The following is a 7,316-nucleotide window of genomic DNA, read 5'->3' on the forward strand; positions in this document are numbered from 1 at the left end:
AGACAGAATGGCAATTATCAATAACTCAAAAAATAACAGTTGCTGGAGAGAGTGTGGTGAAAAGGGAACACTTCTACACTCTTGGTGGTAGTGTAAACTAGTGCAACCTCTGTGAAAAGCAGTGTGACAATTCCTAAAATCTCTAAATATCAACCTCCTTATGACCCCACAATCCTCCTACTGGGAATATACCCTGAAGATCTCAAATCACTCTATCAAAAAGAAACCCGCACACAAATGTTTATTGCAGCATTGTTCACAATAGCAAGAACCTGGAACCAAACATGCTGTCCATCAAAAGAGGATTGGATTTTAAAATGTGGTACATATACATGATGGAATACTATGCAGCCATAAAAAAGAACAAAATCATGAATTTTGCAGCTACCTGGATGAAACTATAGTCAATAATACTGAGTGATCTCTCACAGAAACAAAGATCTGATTATCACATGTTCTCACTCATATAGCGGACCTTTAACATCCACCATAATACTATTTTAAAAAAGACTGACAGTGGTGGGAAACTATGGGGAGGAGGGATAGGGAGGTGGGATTAACAGTAGTCAATATCTGTCTGGGGACAGGGAGACACCCCTTATCAACAAGGGTGCCTGAATGATGCATATTTGTGTACCTAATCCTAAACTGTACCCCACAATATCAAAATAAAAAATATTGATTAATAAAAGAAAAAAGAAAATACTATTGACAGTGGTGGGAAACTATGGGGGGGAAGAAATGTGGGATTAACGGTAGTCAATATCTGTCTGGGGATGGGGAGACACCCCTTATCAACAAGGATGCCTGAACGATGCATATTTGAATACGTAACCCTTAACTGTACCCCACAATTTTTAAATAAAAAATAATTGGTGACTTTAAAAATGTGAAGAATGAGTAAACTACAGATGAAGGGAGGTTGTGATTCTCTCTCTCTCTCTCTCTCTCTCTCTCTCTCTCTCTCTCTCTCTCTCTCTCTCTCACATAGTGTGTCATGAAATGCAGAGACATATAAAGGAAAACTAAGTATTTCAGTACAGTTCCTGTGTCATGAGATAGTAAATATAGCTGCCTTAATAAATAGCTTAAGGCAATTTAGTTTTGCCTTATATGTGGTAAAGAGTAACTGAGCAGTGTAATGTGAAAAATCAATTTTCTATTTCCAGTTGTTAGAAGAAAATCAAAGTACCCTATATTTCTTCTTTCTTTCTTTTAACCTCTTTCTTATTTATCAAAGCTTTTCTTTCAACCTGTAGTACCTTCCCCTCCAAGTTCAGAACATTATTTCATAATTACCAATTATTTTATGCAAACTTTTAACTAGATTAAGTAATGACAAAGGCTTCCATAGTAAAATTTATTTTCAACTTTTAGTTTCCACAGAGGTTCCAAGGACAATTTTGAAAGAACAATGGGTTTTGGAGTAGTTATTGAATAATGTGGCCTTACTTTTCTTTCAAGATTTCAAACACTTTTGCATACCTATTCACTGTTAACACTGCAGATGATCCTACAAATGAGAAAATACCCAAAGAAAGAATATATGAAAAATGAAAAAGTATAAATGGTGTCTCAGGAAGACTGCTAATGAGGACTTTGTTCTGGTCAAATACATGGTTTGTATTCCTTATTTGTAAAGGTTAGAGATAACTCAATTTGAAAATATATCGAAGTAATTGTGAAACTCTTTGCTCTAATCCCATTTCAAAATTTTGTTAAAACTTTGTCTAAGCAAAGCAGCAGATAATAATAGTGATTTTGTTATTGGTTAAGGACTTCAAACCCCAAAATAAAGTATTTTTAAAATTAAAAATGTGTAGCTAGTGAAATAATGGGGTAGACTATTTGATCATCAGAAATGATAAAAAGGTAGCAGAACAGAAGAGCCACTGAAAATGCTGCTATCTTATTCACCATTTCTGAATATCAAATAGCTCCCCTCCCCCAATTATCTCACTGGCAGTTATGAGTGAAAAGATAGATTCCAGAAAAGTATAAAAGACCTCAAATATGTTATATGAGGATCAGTTGGCTTGTTAATATGAAAAGATTTTTCCTATATAAAGACAAATGTTTTACTACTGTGAAGGACGGTGCAGAATGGAAAGAGTAAATCCAGGGAGTTTTTAAGTAATTCTATAGTTCAGGCATGAGATAATTTCTTGCAGAAAAGAAGAAATAAATCCTAGAAGTATTTCAGAACAAAAATAGATTAAATGTGGAGATGAGAAAAATGATGGGTTTAAACATGTCTTAAAAACTTACAGCTTAGATGACTAAGAGTATTTTGAAACAAGTTAGTGTGATATAGAATCTAGATAAAGAAAAATATGTGGGCAGGAGGAGAGAATGAGAATGTTTTCATCAAAATATATGTAATCTAGTACCAATAATGATAACTGTTAGAGGCTTTCGGAAAGATATCTGAGTCTTCCTATTGAGAAGACAGGTCCTGGGAATGACAGCCTGCTGGATCTCCAAGTCAGGTATATAAAGAGTTAAATGTATGACAAAAATGGACAAAACTAAATTATTCTAGCCATTGTTTTCTGTGAGGAGAAATCAGGTCTATTCTATTGTAAGTGTCTGTAGGGGAGTCATAAGGCTAGTTCTAAGACAGTAGCAGTAGTTCAAAATCAATCTAATTTTAATGAATGACTGAGTGAAAATGGTGTATATAGTTAGCAGTAAAAAAGAACTATGTTCTTTAAGAGCAAGTCACAGCTGGGATCGGTGGCTCAGCCTGTAATCCCGCACTTTAGGAGGCTGAGGTGAGTGGATTGTCTGAGCCTGCGGGTTCAAGGCCTGCCTGGGCAACATGGTGAGACCTCATCGCTACAATAAATCAAAAATTTAGCTGGGCATGTAGTGCGTGCCTGTAGTTCCAGCTACTCGGAAGGCTGAGGCAGAAAGATCGCCGGAGCCCAGCAGGTCGAGGCTGCGGTGGCCGGGAGCGGCCACTACACTCCAGTCTGGGTGACAGAGTGAAACTCCAACTCAAAAAAAAAAAAAACAAGTCACACAAAGTCAGATCAATGTGTGTTGCCTTAGATGAAGAAGGATTAAAAGCGGTGTGTGGGGAAGTGAATCCTAAGATATTGGTGCTATTGCTTATTGATACACTTATCCATACTCAAGATAAAATTGAGATCATTTAAAATAATAATTAATGTAGATAAAGGCTTTTATGAGAATTAGATTACAGTAGTCCCCCCTTATCAGCAGGAAATATGTTCTAAGACACCCAATAAATTCCTAAAACTGTGAATAATATTGCACCTAAATATACTATTTTTTCTATATATACATACCTATGATAAGGTTTAATTTATGTTAGACACAGCAAAATATTAACAATAATAAAATAGAACAATCATAACACTATGCTAGCATCACTACTCTTCTATTTGGAGACTTTGTTAAGTAAAATAAGTGCTACTTGAACACAAGCACTGAAAAAATCACAACAGTCAATGTAATAACCAAGATGGCTACTGCGGGGTTAATGGATGGGTGGCATATAAAGAGTGATATATTGGACAAAGAGACAATTCTTGTCCTGGATGGGATGAAGCAGGACTGTGTGAGATTTCATCATGCTACACAGAACAGAGCATAATTTAAAACTTACAAGTTTATTTTTGGAATTTTCCAGTTATCATTTTTGGACCATGGTTGACCCCAGGAGTTTGAAACTGAAGAAAGCAAAATTACAGATAAGAGGGAACTGCTGTACTAAAAAATTAGGTAGGGGTTACATAAGTCTCCAGTAGGAGGCCTGAAGGATAGGCTTTATTTAAGTAAGTGAGACACCTCACTGTTCACGTGAAAATTCATACCCAAATTCACTGCTAAAATCAATAGCAGAAAAATAGCAGTTTGGGTACATATTAATTTAGAATGACGAGTGGATAATTTGCAATTACTTTTTCTCTCCCAGACCAATTGTTTCTCATTCAAACAAGAGTGGCATGCCAAATTTGTGAGGGTAAGTTTCCCCACCTTCTCAGTTAAAAGGTTTCTGGACCTGGTCACATTAGCTTTATTCTGTGGGATCAACTCTTCATGGCCAAATCCTCTTCTGTCACTGAATTCCTACTGCTGGGCTTTTCCAGCATTGGAAAATTACAGCTTGTCCTTTTTGTGGTCTTTCTCTGCCTGTATCTGATCATCTTGAGTGGAAACACTATCATCTCAGTCATCCGCTTGGATCGCAGCCTCCACACACCCATGTACTTCTTTCTAGGTGTCCTTTCTACCTCTGGGATCTTCTACACAATTGTTATACTGCCCAAGATGCTTCTCAAACTGCTTTCTATACTCAGGACACTCTCTTTTGTGAGTTGTGCCACCCAGATGTTCTTCTTCCTTGGTTTTGCTGTCACTAATTGCCTGCTTCTGGGAGTGATGGGTTAAGATTGTTATGCTGCCGTCTGCCAGCCTTTGCATTACCTCGTTCTCATGAGCTGGAGAGTATATAGACAACTGGCAGCAACTTGCATTGTTAGTGGCTTCTTAATATCTCTGGTGGGAACAACTTTGGTCTTTAGCCTCCCATTCCGTGGCTCTAACAAAGTCAACCACTACTTTTGTGATATTTCCCCAGTCATCCATCTCACCTGTGCTGAAAGCTACATCAATGAACTGGTCATCTTCATCTGTGGGGTCTTGGTGCTTGTCGTGCCCTTGATCTTCATCTGCATGTCATACAGTTTCGTTGTCCACACCATCCTAAAGATCCCATCTGTTGAAGGCAAGAAAAAAGCCTTCTCCACCTGTGCTTCCCATCTCATTGTGGTCATTGTCCATTATGGCTGTGCTTCTTTTGTCTACCTGTGACCCTCAGCCAAATATATATCAGGCAAAGACAGGCTGGTGACAGTGACTTATACTATCATCACCCCACCATTGAACCCCATGATGTACAGTCTAAGGAACAAAGATGTACAGTTGGCCATTAGGAAAATGATTGGGAAGACTGGGTTTCCTCTTAAGACTTTATAATCAGAACACTTTTCAACAGTACAGTCATAATTGGTCAAATTGTGTCACTAATTGTCATGAGAGTTTCTAATTTATTCATCTGTCTGTGTGGTCTTAGATGAGATGTTTGACATTTTGAGACTTCGTGTTCTTCCGTGTAAAGCAGGGATGGTAACAGTTTCTTCTCAGAGTTCTTTTAAAGTATCTGGCAGTAAAGGATAACTTTCCTCCTCTTTCACTTCTTCTCTAGATTTATAACTCTCAAAAAGGTTTTAGCAACCATCATCATCTTGTGTCTTATATTTGTCCAGCTTGTTCAAAAATTCTGAATTTACTCTTAAAGATTATGTTCAGCTTAAAATGAGGTGCTCAGGTCTCCAGGTGGCTCACATCTAGTAGTATGAACAGGAACAGTGTTACTATACTAGTAATTGGATAGCTTAAGATTGGATACTGGTTAGGTCATGATGTTAGTCATGATTTTTCTCTGAATCTAAATTTTAATATACGGAAAATAAGGATAATGCAATTTTCCTTTTCTATTTCACAGGGGTATTGCTTGTGTATAGTAAATAATATAAAAGAAAGCATGCATAAAGTTAAAACCATATACAACGTAAGACTCATATGAAACTAAGGCTTTGCACAACTCTGTGAGGACTATTTCACACTCCAAAAAATGGTAGTTTGGGGTGCTTTTTCTTACCACTAATTTGAATCACTTTTTATGTAACATAGAAGTTATATAAATGAATGATATAAAATGATTAATATCTTTTCTCATCTCAGACTGAAGATGTCTACGTGGTCTTCCACATGAAATGTATTGAAAAGGAGATAGTTCCAAATTTATCACAGAATACATAATATAAGAGAGAGAAGGACGTTGGTAGTCATCTTACCCTATCTCTTGCATGTACAGATGAGATTGGGTACATTTAGGGTGATATGACCATAGATTCTTACACGTACAGAAAGTCCTTCATCAAAATCTTCAAGGAAAGCCAGCCTCTACTGACTAGGTATAAACAGCTTTACAAAATCTATGTTCCCATTGAACTCAGTTCTTATTATTTCCTCTAATTTCTACTAATGCTTTGCCTCTGTGAATTTCATGCATTCTGCCTCTAGTGTCAGCAAGTAAATCTAATTCTGATTCACAGAATCTGAACCCTTTTCATTACTCATGTGACCTGAATTTCAGATGCCTCACCATCTTGGGTGTTGTTCTCTAGCTATGCTGAGGGTTATTAATATTCTTTTTAAAGTATAATATTTACATGTATTTATATGTATGAGGTTTATATGTCATCTGTGACCCCCTTTTGTAAGGTATAATGTAACTGTATTATTCTCTGCTAATTTTATTTAGATATTCAAATTATGATGCATATAATCAGAAGCAATGCTCTCTTATATGTTTAAATCACAATCTCTGTTCCTATTTTTGTATAGTTTTTCAGTTTTGGGATTGTCTTTTTATTTATATTTATCTTTACTAGTGAGATAATTATTGGTTATCTCCTTTATTTTCTTTGGTTCTTTTTCTTTCTCTAACAGATCTACAATTCCCATGTATTGACTTTTTTTTAGGAACAGAGTTTACTACAGACATTGTCTTGTGGAAATCTAACTAACATCTGTTATTTATTTCTAGTTTTGTTTCATGTTACTGAGAGAATATAATTGACATTAGTTCTACTTTTACTATTTGTTAGTTTTCTTACTGATTTCTTCTGAATTATGTCTGGTGAAGTACTTTTGTTTCTATTACAGTTTTAGTAGTATGTATTATAGATGTGATCTCGATTTTATTAATTAAACTTTTTTTAAGTATACTACATTGTGTGTGTTTATGTAGTATGTCATGGTGTCATGGTACTAAATTAACATACTTCACTGCATTTGTGTTTATTGGCTTTTCATTAAGTTTCTATCAACATTGATTTATAAATTTTGGTTTGGAATCTCTTTTAAAGTGCTAAATATATATTGTGGGATTTAACATATGTATTCTGCCCATTATTGTACTAAAATGATAGTGAGGTATTTAAAACACATGTCACCAAAAAGGTCACAGGAGAGGACTATGTGTAAGAAATGGCAAAACAACTTTGGAATAAAAAAAAGAAGGGGAGATGATTTACATGGCTCTAGCAGATGAGAGAAAGCTGAAAATACACCTGCACAATGAGGGAAACCAACCAAAAGCAAACCAATTCAAAGACAAAACTGTATCTGGACATTGTCTTCACAATTGGGTCATCTATATGGCACTAAAAATGTGGTTTAATGTCTGAATAAGGAGCCCAACATCTCCCTCAGTGCTT

General features: G+C 35.9%; 1 pseudogene; it reads left to right on the top strand.

Annotated features, from left to right (window-relative positions):
• The first annotated feature begins 4,068 nt into the window (after positions 1 to 4,068).
• LOC103269790 lies at positions 4,069 to 5,007 on the top strand (annotated as a pseudogene).
• The last annotated feature ends 2,309 nt before the right edge of the window (positions 5,008 to 7,316 follow it).

The sequence above is a fragment of the Carlito syrichta genome, unplaced genomic scaffold, assembly GCF_000164805.1.
Source record: "Carlito syrichta isolate Samal-C Ts95f unplaced genomic scaffold, Tarsius_syrichta-2.0.1 Scaffold309485, whole genome shotgun sequence".
In the NCBI taxonomy this organism is placed as follows: Eukaryota; Metazoa; Chordata; class Mammalia; order Primates; family Tarsiidae; genus Carlito; species Carlito syrichta.